Source organism: Callorhinchus milii, unplaced genomic scaffold, assembly GCF_018977255.1.
Source record: "Callorhinchus milii isolate IMCB2004 unplaced genomic scaffold, IMCB_Cmil_1.0 Scaffold247, whole genome shotgun sequence".
Taxonomy (NCBI): Eukaryota; Metazoa; Chordata; class Chondrichthyes; order Chimaeriformes; family Callorhinchidae; genus Callorhinchus; species Callorhinchus milii.
This window is the reverse complement of record NW_024704988.1, coordinates 47,329-69,867: the sequence shown is the minus strand read 5'-3', so window position 1 is coordinate 69,867 and position 22,539 is coordinate 47,329.

Here is a 22,539-nt window from a genome sequence, read left to right as displayed (position 1 = left end):
CCCGGCTCGGGAGAGACACGCGTGTCCTGGTGGACGGAGCAGAGCCCCATTGAGCCCAGCATCTGCTTGCCCGACATTCAGCCACTCGCCTACAACATGACGCTCGGTCCCGTGTAGAGCGCACAGCAACTCTGCGGTGATTCGCAGATGGTTTCTATAACAACAAAAACTGTTCATTAGAAAACATGAATCTGCAGTGTCGATGAAAGAGCAGATTATTGTGAAATAAAAACGAGGTATCTTCAAGCTCAAAAAAACTAAATGTTTCTGAGCAGCCATCGTATCCTTTGGCAGCCCTAGTGCCAGATGTGGAAATTGTGAACTGACATCGTTTGAGTTGAGTCCACTCACCACAGTGCCATCTACTGGGAAAAAGAGGTGTTGGTGATGAGTTAATTCATTTTAGAGATCTAATAGTACAGTTTTTGATGCCCACTCCGCCTGGATTCACGTTATGCTCGAGCGTGCAGACCCGGAAGACTCCTGCAAAGGTCGAGTCTATAAGTGTAATAAAAGACTTCCATGGCGATGCTCGTTCGAGTGATTCTTTTATTAACGGTAGTACAGCACGGCTTCGCTCCTTCCCCCTCCGGTATTTTTCCTCTTCCAACCCCGTAGACGAGGCGTCCCTCCCCAAGCTCCCACGAGGCTCACTCCACTCTCCCGACCTCGCCGCTGGCTGACGGCGCGCTGGGAGTGGAGGTGAGCTCCGAGGGAGGATCCGCCACGTGGCCCATGGCGAGGAGGAGATGGGCAGCGACGCGGTCCGGAATCCAGGCTCCCCACACCGACCTCGAGTTCTTCCCCGATTTCCCTTATATCCTACTCGGCGGAGCTAAGCCCCGTCTCTGGCCACGCCCCCTCGGGGAACCTCGATAGTTCTCAAACCTCTCTCAGCAACCCCGCCCGCTAAGACACCTATTAGCAACATCAGTAAAGATGAGCGCTTTGAGCTTTCTCAATGAAAAAAGAGAGATGACATCATCATCCTCTCAGCCAACAAGGGCAATGCCACAGTCATCATGGACAAAACCACATACAATAACACAATTCAGGACCTACTTAATGATGGTAGCTATACCAAAATTAAAAGAGATCCACCAACCGCCTCGTTACAAAAACCAACAATATCATCACTGATTCGACATCTTTGATTGAACAAACCAAGCGGTTTTCCTTAAAAACATCTGCTGCTAGACCACCCAGATTGAATGGCTTGCCAAAAATCCGTAAATAAGGGACACCCCTTCTTCCAATCGTCTCCACCATTGACTCACCCACCTACAAACTGGCCTGATTTCTGTCTGAGACCTCGTTAATTAAGGACATCTCACTATCTCCAGGTGATTTGCTCGTTAGTTTCGATGTGGTCTCATTGTTTATCAAAGTTCCTGTGATTGACACCATTGCAATTGTAGTGAGTCCAACTGAGTCGGAGACGTTATCTTGGGAGCAACACTATTTATTCCGCAACTGAACACAACGTTACAAAATGTACACTCGGGTCTCGAATGCCATTCTAACCCCGCTACGGCAGAACTAGACACGGTTCGCTATTCCGGCCCGGACCACAAGCTGGGTCCCAGACCACGTGGCTAGAGGCTTCTTCTCCCCGATGTGGATCTTCTTCACACCAGCACACGAAGAACCTCGAGCTACTCACGGGGCCCCCGTTATATGCCCCTGGGCTGGGGCTGGCTCCGCCCATCGCCCCGCCCACCTTCCAGATCTCTCGAGCTCTTTCTCGAAGGTTCCCGAAAGCTCTTTTAGACCACGTGACCACCCAGTGGCCCCCGTCCACCGGTGGCCCCTCCAATATCATCTGGTCACGTGTCAGCAGGTAAACCAGCATATCATGCCCCAACGTAACCCGGGCTGGCTGACGCTCCCTCTCGCTCTCTCACCGGGAGCCCACACCACACATTGCTCGTGGTGCCTCCGCGGTGACCAGTGCTCACACAAGCACCACTAGGGCTGGTACTACACCCCGTAACCGGGCTGCACATAATGACAACATATTATCCACCATGGCTTCGTAAGCCCGGCACCACACAGTGACAATCACAGTCACTACACAATCATTGAAGATTTGGTCCAACAAGGAATGCGTGCTGATGTACCGGCCCTGGTGAGACACTGCCTCACCAATACTTACTTCACCTGGAATGGAACATTCTACAAACAAGTTGAAGGTACCCCAATGGGTTCTCCCTTATCTAGAGTTGCAGCCAATGTTTTCATGTAAAATTTTGAGACATTCCATCCAGGCATCCACTCTACGTCCGTATTTGTGGAAGAGGTACGTAGATGACACATTCGTCATTTGGCCACATGGCTGGCCAGCTCTGAACCAATTCCTCAACCACATCAATTCTTCCATACACCCAGCCATCAAATTCACCATGAAGGTGGAAAAGGATGTTAAGTTACCATTCTTGGAAGTTTTAATTGAAAAGAGACCAGATGGCTCAATGGGACACTGTCTACAGGAAAGCCACCCGTACGGAAGCCTACCTAAAACCTGACTCCCACCACCGTACATCCCAGCAGAGTTCCTTCATAAAAACGCTACACCACAGAGCTCATTGTATCTCTGACCATGAACACCTAACCAGTGAACTCAAACATGTACACCAAGCTCTCAAGGCGAATAAATATTCTGACTACACAATCCGCAAAGCCATCACCACAACCGTGAGGAAGGAGCCATCTGAAGGTCCAATCAAAACATCACCTTGCCTTACATAGCAGGGATACCCAAAACGATTTCCCAAATCTTGAACAAACACAAGATCCAGGTCCGATTTAACACAACGCATAAAATTCGTGATATGATCCCATCTGTGAAGGACAAGATTCCTGACATGCAACATCCCGGTGTCTACAAACTAAACAGTATCTGCGGCAGCAGATCCATTGGGGAAACTAAACGACATATCTCGGACAGTGTTCGTGAACACAAGGCATTGCAAGCCGACTGGCTATCAACAAAGATTCGTTCACGAAGCCATCCATATATTCTTAGGTTTTTTCCGGCAAAGTCACGTAGGTAAAAAATAAAATTAATAAAAGTAAAATAAAAATAAAATAAAAATCACGACGTTTCAGAGGCAACACAAGCTTCCGTCTTCAGGTGGAACTGTCACAGCACGATAGCTGTATGAAGTGAGAGAAATTCCAAGAAAACAGTATTTGTATATATACTGGTTGAGGGTGGGAGGAGCCAATGTAGTAATCACCACAAATGCAACTCAATTTGTAGACTCCAGGATACTGTAAGTCAGGAACGACATCCTTCACAGATGGAATCAGATCACGAATTTTATGCACTGTACTGAATCGGACTTGGATCTTATGTTTGTTTAGAATTTTGGAGATCTTTTTGGTCACGCCTGCTATGTATGGTAACGTGATAGTTTTGGTCGGAGTTTCATGTGGCTGTTTCTGTGTGGTGGGAGAAACAGCTTGGCGGATAGTGCGGTCAGAGTATCCGTTCATCCTGAGGGACCGATGTACATGTTTTAATTCACCGGCCAGGTGGTGTTGGTCAGAAATGCCATGGGCTCTGTGGTATAGCGTTTTGATGAGAGAATTATTTTGAGATGGGTGGTGGTGGGAATCCGGTTTCAAGTAGGAATCTGTGTGGGTGGCTTTCCTGTATTGTGTTGCCTCCGAAACGTCGTGATTTTTATTTTATTTTACTTTTATTAATTTTAATGTTTTACCTACGTGACTTTACCGAAAAAACCTAAGAATATGAATCCTTGCAGTCACGAAGGCTTCAAATCTAGAATAAAGACAATGCAAACATGACTGGGTGTAGCCCAAGGGTCAGGTATAAAATAAAAGAAATCACGACGTTTCGGGCGCAACATAAGCGTCCACCCATTTCAAACCTTTTTAAACAGTCTGCCTCAGCAGCAGACCATGTTTTCTTCCCACCTGATGATGATTGCTTGTGTTGCGCCCGAAACGTCGTGACTTATTTTATTTTATACCTACGTGACTTTACCGAAAGAATCTAAGAGTATAAAATAAAAAATATTTTATTTAGTTTATGTTTCTACCTACGTGACTTTACCGAAAAATAATTACTTTATTTAATAATTACTTCAAAGTAATAACTTTTTCTTTTACTTTTTTATATAAAATTTTCTATCGACGTGACTTTTCCGAAAGAACCAAGAATAAGAAATCTTCACCTCGATGCGGGATGGGGGTGGTGTGACTGCGTTCTGACGTCACGCCGTGGATGTGAACATTTTGCTGAATGCGCGAACGCTCGGCGCACTGCGAGTGAGTTGGGGCAAGCGCGTGGACCAAAACAAAATCCGACTCGGGTGAGCAGCAATCGCTCGCACTCACACACACCGACCTGACAGTCACAGAGTGTAATAACTATAGATGATCGTCTCCAGGGAGAGTATAATAGCGTTTGATGTTTACGACGTGAATTATATGGTGGGGGGGGGGTTTGATTTGTTTTATCACCGTGTGTAAAATATGTTTATTTAATATTCCGTTCATTCCACGTGACGCGTCGCGAGATCATTGGGTGGAAGTCCGCGTGGATCGATGATGATGATGGTAACCACGTTTGCGTACCAGGTTTCCATATCAATTGTAGCAGCTAACATCTGAGGCAAGAGCTATTTAAATTGGTTCAACTTCCCCCCACCCAACCCCCTCGCCGCCAAACCCCTACTTTTATTCACCAACATGTACTGCGCCAGCATGGTGAAGTATGGTCAAACAACCCCGCATGACTGACGCGTCGTGCGGTTGGCCGTCACTCGGCAAATAATACAATTCAAAAGATTACTCGTGTGAGAGGATGTGCTTTGAATTAGTCGCAGTGGCGTTTCGAATGGAAGGGGCTTGTTTGTGTCGCTGTTGCTGCTGCAGGGAGCTAAACACACAAGTCGTGTGCTGTGTGGATGTATTTGTAAACAGAGCGGGGCATACTGGCCATGATTGTGTTTACAATTGCAGAGGTCTTATATGTCAAGTTGCTGTTCTATTGAAAGCGCTGCAGTAGCAGGGACTGAATGTTGAGTGATATGCAACGACTCAAATCTCTCTCTTCTCAGTGTGCTGAAAACTCAACAACCCGCACTGACTAGTGTGGTGAAGATTGGTCAGGTGACTCCCATCACCTCGGATCGGCAACGAAAATAACAAGAGCAGCCATTTTATTCGAATTCGTAAAAAATCCATAATATTTCAGGAGCCGCAATCTATCTGAATACGAGACGGTGGCCCTTAATTAATAAGGTCACGAAGCAGTCCTTAAAGAGCATCTTGCGGCTCCGGAGCCGCATATTTCCGACCCCTGCCCAAGGCCCTTCATCCATCAGTGTATGAGGGCACCCCAAAGTGTGTTGTCAAGATTGCATAGTACAGCACTGTTGAGGTGGGGTGGGGAGCAGTGGTCCGCACTTGGCGCTATGAACCAAAACGATGTGACACAAATGTTGATGCATGGACTCTGGTAAATACAATGGGAGAAATTCTGGAAAATAAAGCATCGAGAGATGCATTCTTTTTGAGAGTTTACTGAGACATCTTTCCTGACCTATCATTGCTTCGATTTCGACCGATACCTCCATTGCAATATAGTACGTAAAAATCCATAATCTGTTATAATGGTGATTCCAAGAGGCCGGCCAAGTGCCATGATTCCTTCATCACCTAACTGTAATAATACTATTGATTGGTTAATTGTATCTCGTGTGGTTCACGTAAATTGAATCTTCCAATTGTCGAGAAACCACAGACAAGCCGAAAGGCAGCCAAGCAGTGAGTCTGCACCAACAATTGTCCAGGCTCTGCGGTTTTCTCTAAATGAATACGTTTTCAACCTATTAGCGGTCATACGTAGTACAGCAGAATAGATCGTACATCAAAATCCCAGTAATCCTCGGTGATATGGGAGGGACCACATCGCGGATCTCATAATCTGGGGTGCACCACGATGATTAGTCCTGTGGAAATGGTGCGCCGGTGCGATATGCCACCAATTACGGCAGGAATTCGACACGAGATTCCATTAATCAATGTACAAATTCCCAGATTAGGGAGGAAACTACTGGAATTTAAAGTCTAAAAAAGCAAATAAGTATTTTTTCACACTGACCCAGTGTTTAAATAAATAGATATTCAAGGATCAGTGGCGGCGAGGGTTGGGTCATCTCAAAAAATGTTTGTGAAACGCCCTTAGCCGTGGGCATTATGAAGGAGTGGAGGCGAGATTTGGGGGATCTCAAAAAATTTGTGAAACGCCCTTAGCTGTGGGCATCAAGGCGGAATACCCTGGCTCGCCAGGATCAAGCAGTACAGCCAACATATGGACTCCACCTGTTGTCTGTATGGAATAAGAGTGCTTCCCACACGCACGCATGGGGTTTATCCACGTGCTCTAGTTTGCTCCCACATGTAAACACTCATTAATTGGCTAATAACGCCTTCATATATGGATGACCGCAGAGCTTGAGCTAATTTTCGTGTCAGATCTCCATGTGGCTGCCTTCTCGCGTGCCTGCGGTTCCTCGCGCCTCTTGATTCGATCTCTCTCTATGAAAGTGAGCGAATACCGTGCGCATCACAAGTCGAAATGAAGATTATTACACCAGGAAGACATATCTCCTCTGCTACCCTAACTCGCTCTTCTCCCCCAATACTCGTAAGTATGCACCGTTTCCTCTCCGCGATTAGGGCCGAGCTCTTCGCGACCATCCTATGAGCGAGATCCCCGAACCAGGTTCCCCCCGTCAGTCGTTATATTACATCTTCTCCTGTGTCCCCAAGGCTAAACATTTATCCATATATTTCCCGCCCTTCCTCCAATTAATCTACTTCATTCTCCATAAAACCCCACTTACATTACTCAACCATTCATGATCACGAGGCCATGTAAACGTGAGTGTCCGCGTAATGTGATGGGCATCAGTGCATTTTGAGTGTTCGATTACTGAGGTAATGGGCCAGTATTACACGTCATATCAGTCGGAAGATGCATTTGTCATCTTGCTAACATCTATCAATAAATACATATCCTACACGTCTCTAAAGCACTCGATCATTGGGCCATGTTCATATACTCTATCGAAAAATATTTGCGTACACGACCTGTGTTTTGGAAACATTTAAATAATGTAATTTTGTACATTTTACCACCATGAACGCAACCGATAAATTAATGCTACAAGTAAAATCACTATTCGTTGTTACAGGTTATATAGGTGCTACGTGTTGTGCATGATCGTGTACTGGGATTCACTGGCCAGTACTGCATGAACGGCTGTTTAAAAATATCAATTGCTTCTGCTACTGTGGTGATTAATTCTCCTGTCTGAGGAATTTATATCCATCAGTGTTGATTTGTTTATATGTAACTTATTACATTGTACAACACTGTAATGCTGATTGTCCAAATGTGTAGTTTTTTTCAAATAGATTGTTGTTATAAGGGGTTGGTCGATGCACTTCTCCTCTGTTATCCGGACTTATTGCTGCCCTTTCTCCTCGACACGGATGCCAGCGACACAGGAATTGGCGCCATACTGTCCCAAGTGGCAGCTTCCGATGAGTATCTGTCGCGCTGCCCTATGGCTTGGCCGTTACCGAACCAATCGGCGGAGGCCATAACTACCGCGTTCCTTCATGGCTATGTGCTGTGTGGGGGCCGTTGGCCCCGGGGTCCCCCCCGCCTGCATCCCCTATTCCGTTTACGTTACCCACCTCCCTAATACCCGCTAGGGTTTCGCCGGCCTTCGGACGCGACGCCCCTACCCATACGGCTTCACGCGGCGCTCCCACGCTGCAAGCATACGTGCGCACAGCATCATCAATCAAACGCCATACTCCCCCTCTTTACACCGCTACGTACAGCTCTCGTACGCTGCGAGCGTGTGCCCGTCTGTAGCCCTGTGCGGCACTCGCCTCCACGTCGAATAACCACGTTACCAATGCGCATCCGTATCCGACACATAGCGAACGTACGCGCACTCACGCACACAGCTCCCCGCGGCACTCACTCACCACTGAATACTCACGTTGTGATCGCGCACCTGTATCGTACACGTAGTGAACCCACGCGCACCCACACGCGCAGCCCCGCGCAGCGCTCACTCACGTGGCGAACCACTGTGTACACAGCACTACACGCGTTCACACTGCTCACGAGATCACACGAGGCCACGCTTCGCTATTAATGATTTATTATTTGCTACCTGCGAATTGATGCTATTCTACCACCCCTGAATCTATTCTCTATTTATCGGCTATGATCCTACTTCACCTTCTTACTCACTGTTAGGTGCCCACGGCGGTTCGTTGATCCCGTACTCGCAGCGTACCTCGATGCGTCTCACGGACGTTCGGGTCGCTGGACTGGAGAGCGTCCTGTCGCCTGGCGCTGGAGTGAGAGAGAGCCATCTCCCCTTTGCGCCCCTTTTTATCCTCCCTACATCAAAGGGATGCGGCTCCGAGCGGGATGGCGGCCCTCAGTTCTTCTTTAACAATGGGCTCGCGCCCGCACTCTGCTCATGTGCGGCGCATATGCTAATCAATGGTGCCTGCGCGCTCAAGCGTAATTATCCTAACCATCCGTGACTATGCGCAAGAGCCCCTGCGGTCCTGCTACTCATGCTGTCCCGTCCCTCCCCTGCTTGCCTCGTCGACCCGTGGGGGTGTGTGTGGGGGGATGCGTTTCAACCACGGTGGCCGAATGCCCTTCGCCGCGACCATACCATCTGAAGGCCGGTCGCAGCGCCGCGGTGCAAAGTAGCGTCGGGGGAGGTCGTCCAATTCCCTGGTCGCCGGAAACCGTGAAAGTCAATCCCGATAAGGGCTTCTTGGATAAAAACCGGTCGATCAGGTGACCTCCCCTTCCAGCTCTATGGGTCGGGGAAAATGCGTGCGGGTGTGTTCATGTGAGGTGAGGTGAGGGGGACGCGGGGTCGGCTCCGTCGCTTGGTGGTGGCGAGGTCGCAGATGGGGCGCCTGCCGAGCAGCTTCGTGGCAGCGGCATCACAGCTGGATAAAGGTGCACCGGAACATCTCTTGACGGATGAAGGGAAAAATGCATCCTCTAAACTGCTGCAGGTGTGCCATCACTTAGGTACCAGGAAGGTACGTACGTCGCCTTATCACCCCCAGACAGACAGCATGGTCGAGAGGTTACACAGAACCATTTCGTCCATGCTGTGCCATCGGGTTAACGAAACTCAGTCAGACAGGGATTTGCACATTTCGTGTGTCCTTGCGGCATAAAGTTCCGCTCCGCACGCTTCCACGGGGTTTTCTCCATTCTTTTTAATGTATGGGAGGGAGTGTGACCCGGCAATTGACGTACAATTGAAATCCCTGGGAAAATGTACCAGGATTTCTGATCCTATGAGGGGGGTCCTGCAGCGTTTGGAGGAGGCTATGGAGGCATCCCGGGGTAACTCCGCCTTACAACAGGTGGCCAACGAACGTCTGTGCAGGCCTCGCCGGCCCGCTACTGTATGGGCAAAGGGTGAGAGGGCGTGGCTCGATTGCCCTCATGTCCCACTGGGCACTTCGCCCAAACTGCATAAGCCATGGCAGGGTCCGGTAGAGATGGTGGAAGTGCGGAGTCCACAGTGTGTGCAGATCCAATATAATCGTCGTCGCTGGTTTGTTTACCTGTCACGCCTAAAACGTTTTGTTCCACCGCACGCGGATTCTTCATCCCCAATCCATGAGGGCCGGGGTCCGGTGAGTTCGATGAGCTAGGGCGCGTGTCACCTGACGTCCTTCCTCAGGACAGTTCTGCTATCTGCCTGCAGGGTCCGAGCGCCTAGAGGAACCGATGTCGCCTGTCAGTCCCGGACAAGGGGTGCAGGGGAACACGGAGCTGCCATTGCCTGACCCTGCTCCGCGGGGGGATCCTTTGCTTCGTGACATGCCGGGCCCATCGAGCCATCTTCCGACGGTGTCTGAAGCTCCAGGAGGATCCGCAACCCCTTTGTTGGACGGTCCAGCGATGAGAACTCGGGCAATGATGGCTCAATTTAAATAACCATCCGTCGCCGGGGTCCGCAACCCGAGCCAGATGAGCCATTGGCTGAACTGGGCACATCTCGCGCTCGGGTGCGGTATTATAGGACGAGGTGTAGGGGTGGCCGGTCCAGGGGGGTGGTTTGCCCAATGTACATATGTTCTGACAGGTTTTGTTCCCTTCTAAAAAGTTTTCTTCCTTTCCTCATTCTGTAAATAATGTACATATCGGTTTTCCTCGTCGGTTATATTGATTGGTGCTATTGCTTGTCTTGTTCATTCTGTTGGAGGCCCACTCTTGTGTTGATTTTATATTGGTCAGCTGGGACGGCTGAGCTTCACAAAGGGGGGTTGATTTAGGGACGTAAGTAGCGTCCCTACGGGTGTACGCGGGAAGCACCCACGATTTATATGAGTGAGGGCAGGTACCTCTGCACGGAGTCGACGGAGACGTTGCGGGAAGCGGGCCCTGCTTGGCGGGGCCCCGTCGCTGGACGAGAGAGGGGATGTGCCGGCTCAGGGGAGTTAAGGGGACCCGGATGTGAGGGCCCAGGGACATGTGACGCTGGCTCCTGTTCCTCTCTCGAGAGACCGAGCAGGAGGCGTGGCCGGGGGCGGCTTGGGGCGAGGCTCGGTGGAGGGGGCGGAGCGGAGGGCTCAGTCCAGCGTGGGAAGCGATTGGTGCGGCGGCGTGGGGAGCCGGGAGATCGGCTATAGGGGCTGAGGAATCGGAGGATCCCTTCCAAGGGGTCTCGTATAGATTCTCCTTCCCAAGTGTTGCATTCTAGTGTTGTGTTAAGCGTTGTGTTATCCCTAGGCTAGCTGTTAAGTGTGGTGCCTCCAGATTTCTGCGTGTGCCTTGTCCGACACACTACACATGCGACAGGCTGGGTAGGCTCTGCACCACTAAATATCCCGAATTTGAAAGGGTTGCCCAATAGCTTACTCTTGTGTAACTGTTTACATGCCAATTTAAAATGTAATTCTCATCAGGCCCCATGGTGTAAAGGACCGTATCCACACTTGTATCCACCCTATCTCTCTGGCTTCACTGTTTATGTGTGATGAAGAAGGGCCATTAGCCAAAATGTAATCTGTAATATATTTTTTTCCTTTTAAGGCCACAGTGTTATTGGTGCATGTGTTGAGTATTTTATTTGCACTAGTCCATCGTAATTGCAAACATTTTATAGTATTGAATACAGTAACATGTTTTTGTTCAGATAAATATGTACAAGGTGATGTTCCCATAGAATATGTAGTAATTTATTTGCTTCACTACATTATTTGAAATTTCTACTCAACTGCGAGAACAATACTTATTTCACGTTTGTACTGCTAGTTTTTCCTAATCTATAACAGACATTATTATACATTGTGTAAGTGCTGTTAAGAATATATACATATGATCAAAAACATACTGACAGTGGCTCTGCGGCATTTATAACAGTTGTAACAATATTCTAGATGTGGCCGAGTTTGGTCCCATATCTATAGAGTGAGTAGCATGTGGAGTCACTACTGCAGAATTTCTTCTTTAAAACTTGGCTGGAGTCAGGAGATAACATAAAAAGTTAAAGTGATTCCTGCTCAATTGGCATTTTAGCAGTGCTCATTTTTCATTTACAGCCCGCAGCCAGTGGTGGAAATTCCGCATTTTTATGACAGGAGCAGTCTATCCGATTTACAATCACTGTTGACTTCCCCGCAAGGTAGTACAGTACTTACTTTATCGGCCCTAAAGGTATGATGGACCAAAGTCACGAACCACAAACAGGATATGAACTCGCAACCTTCGGATTGCGAGCAGCAAAGCTACTGCTGTGTTATTGCCATTTCTTATTGTACCACTGTCATATAATTCAGACGAGGGCTGGCCCAGTAGATTGCATGCTGCACTATTAAGCTGGCAACTTGAATTTTACTCTGAACCGCATTGACTTGCAAAGCAAAGTATGATCAAACAACCCCCGTGACCGACACAGCGTGGTCAGTGTGGGGGGGGAGTTACATCTGTAATGCGAGCGTAAACGGCCTCGCGGATGTGACGTAACAGGTGGGAGGAGTTAGGGTCACGTGGGGAGAGGGAGAGCTTTTAAGGGCAGGAACCGGAAGGGCTGGAGGAGAGTGTGGGAATAAAGACAGGAGGAGGCCACGCAGGGCAGGAGGTGGGAAGTGGTGTGATCGCCACAGGTCGGGACTCGGCACCGTTGGCCAGCGGTGTCCTGGCACGGAGGAGATGGAGAGCCAGCAGCGGGGCTGCATAGAGAGCAGCCGTGGGGCTGCAGGTCGGAGGCAGAGAGGCTGAGTGAAGAGCCAGTAGCGGGGCTGCATAGTGAGCCAGCAGCAAGTCTACAGGAGCGACGGCAGCAGTGGGGCTGCCGAGCGGGAGACGGAGGAGACTCTGAACGAGACGCCGTGCGGGCAAGGTTGTACGAACCACAATAAAGGACAACGGAGACAGACCCAGTGCAAAAGTCCTTTATTACACATCCTACAGTGGATTGTAGAAGGTCTGGGAATTTTGAATGTAATCGTTATTATGAGTATTCATGGTAGCTGCCTGGACGTGCATTTCCGTGTGCACCGTACAAATCGTATTACATGGTCTTACTATGTTGCTCTTCATGACAAGTCCATCATCTCGAATTAGTGCACAGCTAAATGTAAATTACAGTGCACAAAGGCACCAACACAATGTGCAAGGGCTTCAGTAAGCCACGTAAAAGACTCGTGTCGTTAACTTGTGTTGTAAGATCTCAAATGTACATTGTGAGGCCCAGAGATTCGTAATTGGCCATTTATTATGTTGACATAAACGGGTAAAATATAAATGCGCTTATTGTATTAAACACGTTTATTTATTTCAAAAAATATTACAATCATGTGTACCGCATGAATATTGTTAAACTACCCTGAATCCCATCCCTCTAAAATGTTATGCCTCAGCATAGCTATATCACTTTAATAAAATACGTGTTAGTTTGTATAGATACAATACAACATGGAAATATTGAAATGTAATGTTCTCTCTTTGCCCACAGCATAAAAATGTTTTTATTATTGGTATCAATGGAATTAAAAACATATTTTACTCCTTGCTGTATGTCGAAGGGTTCACACACATCACAACCAATTTCATTTACAGATGCAGTTACACATGCATAATAATATGCATGATAATAGAGCAACGGTTGCTATGTGACACTCTTTAGCTAGCCCCTGCCGAAGACACTGTGTTCTGAAACACAGTGGATACCTGAAGGACTCTACAATGACCCGGTTAAGATGACCCTGTTAACGTAATCTACCCACTTCTGTGAAGTTGTCTCGGACATTTTAAATTACATCAACAGTGTGGGACCAGGTGTGCACAAACGTAACTCACGATCACTATTTAACGAATGCACACGATTCAACAAAAAAAAATCACGATAATGGAGGCACATTATAAGTGACTTTATTATTTATGCAGGGAGATGGAATAAATTCAAATGTTGTATAAACATTGCACGGATGTGTGTATTGGTACATGCCTGATTCACAAATACAAAAAGAGGCATCACAGCGATGTACTTTGATGCTATTATCTGGCTCAATCACCTTAATGTAAAGCTATAGTTGTTGCCCTATAGCCCACATCAACAACGGCCATACAAAAAAGTACATGGAAGGCATGCCGTATTGCGTGTGTGGTATACACATACTGTATTAGTAACACGGTTTTGAATGCTTCGTGTCTAGTACTGCCACTTAAATCGAAAGCTGCCTCCATATGTAAATATACACTAATAACTGAATCAGATGCTAAACATTTAACTCGGGTAAACATTTTACGTGATGCCAAAGTAGCTGCTCATCTTTAAAACAGAAGAGGATTAAATACATTTAAAAATGTGATAATTTGTGAACTATTTCATTATAAACTTCGAATTAGCATTAAAAAAAACTTAAGACAAAATGGACTTATAGGCACAGGATATGTTTACGGAAGATTACGTTTTTTTTTAACTAATCTGCTAATCTGTGTGTCAGAAATGAACATAACACCGTGGTCACTACGCAGCACTGGATTTGAGAGGGGCAAGTAAATCTCTAATTCACCGTTTCCTCCAAAGTTCTGGACGACAGGCATGCACCCACAAGTGACCCCTAAGTGAACAAACAGAACACGAATGGAATGCGCTGCAGTGAACGAGGAGAATGCACAACACCTGCTTGAGAAAGACTGAGGCTGCTTTCACAGCTGTAATTAATGAATGTAAAAAAACACTATTTTTTTTTCTGGGAAGAGGCAGAGTAATTTTGATTATATATGTGCCAGTGTAAATAATTTGAACCCCCCCCCTCCCCAAAAACAAAACAAAGCAAGGCCACAGGGCAAAGTTTAAGCATGAAAGAAGCTGCCGCAGTATTGAATCGTGGAAGTATTTTTCAAATTGATTTTGTTGAGTAAAATTTGACAAATAGGGTCACCCGTTGTTTGGAAGTGTCACTGTGTGCAAATACAGAGATAGAAAACACAATTTGGTAGAATGAATTAAACATTCGTTATATGTCACTTGTGTTTTTCTTAGTTTTTTTGTTTGTTAATTAATTATTGTCGTGTTTTCAGAGAAGCACAAGTCTGATTCCGGCCCGGTTTTATTATGGACTAGCGGGAAGTACACAGCCATCGGGCTCGCAGGCTTCTCTCCTTTTCGCCACGATCAGACTTTGGACAGTGGGAAAACGGTGATGGATTGTGTGATGATCAACTTCATCTTGGTGGAACGTGAGCAATGTCTCCATCAAACCGTCTTTGTGTTCACCAGGAGTTTGTGATCATATCATGCTGCCCTCATTACCACCCGAGAGAAATTAATGTGATTGTTTAATCGCTGTGTACGTCCCTCCGAGTGCCAACACCACGCCGGCTATGGACGTATCGCTATGCCTCGGCAAGATAAGGTAATTTACCCTTTTTACCGGGTAAAAGGGTAAAGGTAAAGGGTAAATATGTCGACATTCTAAGGGGTAAGGTAAAGGGTAGGGTAAAGGTAGCTCGGAAGAATTACCCGGTAGGGTAAAGGAAGCGCGAAGTATTACCCGGTAAATACAGTACCTAGTTTACCACTAAAAGCTCCGTGGCACAGTCCGTGGCCTCCATTTAATAAGTAATATTAAAACAAACTTTTTTAAAACACGCTTTTATTAAACGTACTAGTAATGGCAGAACTCCACGACTCCAGGAAGTGGCCCCGAGGCTTGCCATAACGTAAGGGACCGTGGTGATTTACAGCTGTCAGTTGAGCGTGGACAATTAGACCCAAGCCGAAACATAACATATAAAAAAGGATTTTATGATAGAATATAGTGTTGTCATCAGTATGACGTAAGTATACCAAGTTTGCAGTCGATACCACATTAGGAAGTGGGTAAAAATTTAGTTACAAGATTTGAGGATACAACGACAGCAAAGACAACCAACAACAATGACGATGACGACAAGCGTGTAAAATTGGAATCATCGAGAGTATTCTATATTAATAAAGCGCTCTACCCAGCATTTACCGTTATAAACCTTGTTCATGTGTAGTAGTTTCCTAGTAGTTACCCTGTAATTGGGTAATTTGTATGGGGTAAGGGTAAAAGGTAGGGTAAAGGTAGGCTCGTTGCGTTTTACATGTTACCTTACCTGCTAAAGGGTAAAAGGTAGGGTAGAGTGATTGTATTGTGGTAAGGTAAAAGGTAGGGTAAAATAGGCTCGTTGTTTTTTACCTTTTAACTTTTACCTTACCTTCCCGAGGCCTACGTATCGCACAAAACAATATCTGCACTGGAAACCAAACATCCAGACGCTGCTGCGATTGTAATTGGGGACTTTATCAGAGCGAAACTTAGGAGTGTACTCCCAAAGTGTTACCAACATGTGTAATGCAACTCCAGAGGAGACGCCATTTCGGATCACTGTTGTTCAATGCTGAAAGACGCCTACATGGCGTTCTCCCGCCCAGCGCTCGGGAAGTCCGGCCACAAAGTCATCGTGCAGCTGCGAAAATACCGCCCTCTCTTAAAGAGACAGGCTCCCACTACAAGAGTAGTCCAATGCTGGTCAGAAGAAGCAGAGGATAGACTCATGGATGGCCTGGAGGATACAGACTGGGATATGTTTAGGCATGCGGCCAACGACAGAGTGGAGGAATTTGTATCAACAGTGCTAAGTCATATCACGTTCTGCATGGACGTTGCTGTGCGAACCAAGACTGTCCGTTCTTACCCAAGTGACAACCCCTAGGTTAAAAACGCGTCAGTCAAAGCAGCACCGAAGGACTGACACAAAGCATGCAAATCCAGAGACCCCGCTAAAAACAGGAGGACCAAATACGCGATCCAAGAAGCCATCAAGGCGGGCAAGAGACAATACAGGGACAAGTTGTGGGTCCTGTACCGTGACTCCAACTCTAGGAGTCTGCGGTCCATCACAGACTACGGTGGCAGGAGACCCGCAGCGGAGCAAATAATGCATTCCCTGTGGAGAACACAAGATACACAGTTAATGCCAGTGAGTGGACTGCAGTCTGAAAGTCACCGTAAATGTGAACAACAATCAGTTAAGATCCGAAATGGTTTATTACGTCCTTCCAATGATTGCTGAGCCAGAATCCATCTTCTCGGTTGAAATTGTCTCTGTGTTTGTATATGTGGATCGCCTCATGAACGAATCTCTCAATTCCATACACCCAGCCATCAGATTCACCATGGAAGTCGAAAAAGATAGCAAGCTATCCTTTTTAGATGTCCTAATTAAAAGGAGACCTGATGGTTCAATGAGCCATTCTGTCTACAGGAAAGCCACCCATATGGATGCCTACCTAAAACCGGATTCCCACCACCATCCATCCCAGAAGAACTCCCTCATCAAGACTCTATACCATAGAGCCCAATGCATCTCCAACCAGGAACACATTGCCAGTGAACTCAAACACGTACGCCAAGCTCTTAAGGCTAATGGTTACTCCGACTACACAATCCGAAAAGCCATCACTCCAACCATCCCAGCTTAAATAGTCGCTCCAAGCCTGGGGTGTGTCATTCAGACTCTGTCTTCTCGACAGACCTGTTCTCCACCTGAGGACGGCTGCTTGCGTTGTGGCCGAAACGTCGTGGGAATTATTTTATTGTTTTATTTTTATTATTTTATTATTTCCATTCTACGTGACTTTACCGAAAGAACCAAGAAGATTTGAGAATGCTGTTTATCAATTACAGATCAGCATTCAAGACCATAGTGCCCTCCATCCTAACCTCCAGACTAGAGGCCTTGGGTGTGAACGCCACCCTCTGCAGTTGGGTGCTGGACTTTCTAACCGGAAGACCTCAGGCAGTAAAGGTGGGCAATAATATCTCGTCTTACCTGACCGTCAACATATGTGCCCCCCCCCCCCCCCTAGGATGTGTGCATAGCCGCTTCCTGTACTCCATCTACACTATCGACTGTACAACCAGGTACAGCTCGAATGCCATCAAATTCGCCGACGACATGACAGTGGTGGGCCTGATCACCAACAACACCAAAGCTTACATGGATGAGGTAACGGCACTCTCGACGTGGTGTCAAGGGAACAACCTTGAGATCAATGTCAGCAAAACTAAGGAGCTGATTCTGCACTTCAAGAAGAGGGGTAAAGCACGTGCCACTAACCATCAACGGGGCCTCAGTGCTCAGGTCAACAGCTTCAGGTTCCTCATAGTTCACATCTCAGAGGACCTGATATGGTCCCGGCACGTGGATACACTGGTGAAAAAGTCCCAGCAGCGCCTTTATTAACTAAGAAGGCTGAGGAAATTTGGCATGCCCGTACCTGTTCTCAGGAACTTTTACAGGTGCACCATTGAGAGCATCTTGACTGGCTGCATCACCACCTGGTATGGTAACTGCACCAAGAGGTGCATCGCAAAGGCCCAAAAGATTAATCGCTGATTCCAGCCACCCGGGCCATGGCCTTTTCATCAGGAAACAATCCAAAAGGAAGCCAGGCAGGATACATCAGCATTGCAGGCTACCATCAACCGCCTCAGGGGGACAGCTTCTATCCCAAGGCTATCTGGATGCTGAGCTGAGCAGAGCCCCGCGCAATCTCTGCCCAAGCCCCACGAACCCCTGATTTTGCTCCCCCTACCCCCATTCAACGCCCCCCCCCCACCGATTGCACTAGACATAAACCAAACGAGAACATTTTACAAAACAAGATAATGTATAAAGTTCACCCGCAGGGGACCCTATTTCTGCTATGTACATGTCACTTTTATCATCTGCACAGCGATTTTACTTAATTTTTTTAGAAATGTTAAAATGTATTAAAAATATATTGTTGTTGCGGTTTGAATTATTGTTAATTTGCACAAGCTGAGAAAGAGCGACACGGGAACAAAGAACCTCACTGCCATGTACCTCATGTATGCATGGGTATGTGATCAAGAAAGCTGACTGGACTTGACTTTAATAAGCTATAGTTTAAAGCAGCAAGTGTTGGACTCATTGCCTCCCTTAAAGTCTACTGCCTGAATTGAAGGTTTCCAATTCAGGCAGTAGACTTGAAATCTGGTCACCATGTAAAGCAAAGAGGCAGAAGGGTGAAAAAAGACTTTGAGAGTGGACATAAAGGAAATTCAATAGGGGTGTAGTGGGTTCAATTGAGGCGCACACTCAACTTAGAGGCAACACTTTATTAACGCGTAACCAACGTGAACATTATATACAGGGTGGTGACCACCGTTCCTAATCTCATTAACACTCGGGGAGTACTACACAGCGTGACCAGGGCAGGTGACGGGCTGCCTGGTCACGAACGACGATCGGAGACTCGAGGACCGCTGATAGTGTCTTCATCCCAGGGTTGAACAGTCCCGCTCTCTGTCCACGCCCCGCTTATAACCGCTGCGACATGGCCAGCTCTACCCCAGGCCACGCACCCCCTTCTCGATCCTTCGACAAGGTCCAAGACCCCCAAGCTCCCCCCTGGGGCCCCTAGCTCCCCTTTATCCGGTCACGTGTCCTGTTAGGTTCACGCAGAGTGTCACGGCCTGACACGACCCCCGTGACACCCGCTTACAGCACCCATACCGAGCCAACACAGTAGTGACGTCATATGTCACTCCAGGGGTGTAACAATTCATAGCGTCACACCAGCCATGGCGATTCGATGCATCAACATTAAGGGGTGCAGTTTGTGTTTATTAAACTGCAATTCTACACCCGTTTAATCAATTTCTTACCTCTAAATCATTGCCCATTGATTGGAATCTTAAAAATGTATTTAAAAAAACATTTGATCAAGTATGTAAAGACCTCTCAGGTATTAAATGCCGAACAATCTTGTTTTAGAGCTGGACGCTGTACCATCAAAATTACTAGTCTTAGACTGATGGGGCAAGTGCTGTTTGCGCGCACCTATGAAGGCCGGAGCGGTACACGAGGGGATGGGTTGGCCAGCATCACGTCCGACTGCCTTTGTCTTCCAAGTGGCGATGTTGTTACACACCGCACCAAGTGCTCATTTGAGGCTGAGTCGACCTAAGGGAGGCCCAGGACTGGTTCAGATAATCTTCAGTGATGTTGGCAGTGAATTTAACTCGGGTTGCCAGGTTCATAGCACAGCGCGCTAAATTATCGCTCCCCACACACACGAGCAGGCAGATACAATGCGTGGTTCTGTACAGAAAGCAGAAGAGAAAACACGCACCAGACTCCCCTTAAACCTTACTCGGAGACTCGTACATTAAACTACTGTTTATAATAAATGACAACTGTGCAGAATTCTTTGCCATGAAAAATACCCTGCATAAGCTCCGATTTGTTTGTCAATGTGTCATTTGTGCTGGCCGGAATTATAGCCTCCAGAGGTTCTCAGCACTGGGAGTCTTTACAAATATTGGACGACGGTATGAATCCTGTGGCCATGCAAAGTATGTGGTGAAGTGCAAAAGCACACTGTGAAACTGGGGATGTTTAACCCCTTTGACGACAGACATTCTCAACAGTGGACAATTGTGTGTGGCATCATAAACTAAAAACAGGGCTTAGTTTCTCACTCCATATTTTCTGGAATGATTCTAGTCTGGTTTGGAGTACGGATTATTCACGTTTAGAGTACAAGGTACACATATATTCCTAAAATGTAACACTATAGTTACAATATATATAGAATATATGAGATGCATGGACTCGCAATTGTTTTGAACACAATTAGTAAAAATGGTTTTGGTGTGGCAAAGTAATACCAGGAACAGTGTTTTGGACTATTCCAACTGATATTAAGCACTGATAAAAAAAAAAGCATATGTTGAAAATGAGTCACATACCAATACTGTGATGGTGCTTTGGTAACATTTCTCGACTTACAATTCGGACAGATGTGAGCTCAATAGCAGTCAGGAGATAACTCAGTCCACCATCCTTTCAGGGTTGACAAAAAGCACTGCCACTTGGTGGTAAGTCACTTGCTGTCATATGGAGAAAATATTGTCTGTCCGTGGGAAATGTGGAATTTCCAACCACACAGCTGAATACAGGAATGAGTACTGACTCGTTGCCTTTCAAGCAGGGGGACAATGACTTCACTTAACATGTTTTGAAATGTACTATACTCTACATTCATGGAATTTAATTGCTCCATAAAGAGATCTCGCATTGGGACGTCCTTTAATTTTCACGTCTTCTTTGGTCATAATTATGTTACACGTTCCCCTTTCTTGGCTGTCATTCCATGACTATTTTTATCCATCCTATGTTAGCTGTTCTAACAGTATCATGGCCAAATACATTTCATTCACAGTAATATCGAATCATTATTTGTTTCATCTGTTCCGTTTCTTGTTTCGTGTGATTTAATGATAATATTCCAAGGACGGCGTCTGCGATGCACTATTTTATTGTGCTCATTTCTTGGTCTCCCTTGACAACTGCTCCATGGTCTGTATATCATAGCAACAAAGGTGACTGTCAGAACATTTACATGGGAAAAAGACAAGCGTTGCATTTCATTTCCCAACAAGCGTTGCATTTCAGTGCAACGCTTGTTGGGAAATGGCAACTCCATGAAAGCAATCCGAGCCACATGTTTGGGGTGACAGAATGTGTATGCAAAAATAAGTAAATGTTTTGAAGCCGAGAAGACAGCCTATGCTAGAACCCGAAATACTGTATGCAGTACCGATAATCGCCATCAGCAACTACAACAATCATTTCCAATTCACTGCTGCATTGTGAGTGTCTCCAGCTGTCTGCAGTGGCAAAAAGCACAGCACAGTATTGTTTATATACTGCATTGTGTGTCCTCATCATTGTCCCTCTCCTGACTGTTTGGTGTAATCCCCCGCTTAAAACTAATGAGGTTGTTTTGAAATGTTATAAACAGCCTAACCAGGGATAATATCCAAAGTAGAAGTAGAAATAAGTTAAACATGGACTGTACTGGTGGTCAGTCATTGTATGCGGCTCAAGAGGGAGTTACACATGTTTGCAGTTACCACTGCAATGCATCACCGTTAATATTTTCAGAGACTAGTAACATTGCAACTCATGGGCAGTGAGAAGTTTTTTTAATACAACATATGCAAGTTTGCCAATACTAACAAGTGTACATGGTGATTTAAGTCCAACATGTATAGTATAGCCTCAGTTGCACTAAACATTTCCAAACACGGTCCTGGAGTAACGATGCAGTGACCCCGAGGTCACCCTAGCCATCTCATGGGGAATTACTTAACCTTTTTCAGTCATTGTTTTGTGGAACTGTCAATGTTCCAATGATTGCAATTCCATGGATTATTACATAACGTCTAATATTTAATTCAAGGAATCCTAGGGAATTCAAACGTCATAAAAAATGAAATTTTATGGATACTGTCCTCACATAATATACCAGAAACCCCCTTATTTTTCTGTAATATGCATTTGCATTCAGTGCATTCATCTGGATAAAGTGTAATTCACTAAAATATGGATATAACGCGGTAAAATCATTGCTGTAATAAAACGTCCAGTTGTTTGGTTGTCTTTAGATAATTAGTGTGGAGTGGAAGCTTGTTTCCTGTTCATAGCCCTCATCCAGTGGTCGAAGTTAAACTTACGGTGGGGGCCCATAGTCTCAATTAGATACGTTTGCTGACTTCCCGCTAAATGCTATTCATCTTACCCAGTGGAAAGTTATGTGCTGGGTTGCATTACCCCCATATGGAATAGATGTAAGTCAAGCCTCCTGCAAATGGGAAAAAAACGACACGCAAGTACTGTGAAATAATGACGAAAAATAGGGAACAAAAGCAGAAGAGTATGCAGAATGTTTCATGCCTGGAATTATACTCAGGAACAGGAAAATAATCACATGGGTTATACACAACTATACACAAGTTAGAGATATTGAAATGGGCAAGTGTGCATAAGAGATGGATTGTTGCATCTCAAGGCCATAAGATGGCCACGACTTGGGGAGGCCTTCATCCAACGCTGCACGTAATACAATCTTCTGTCAT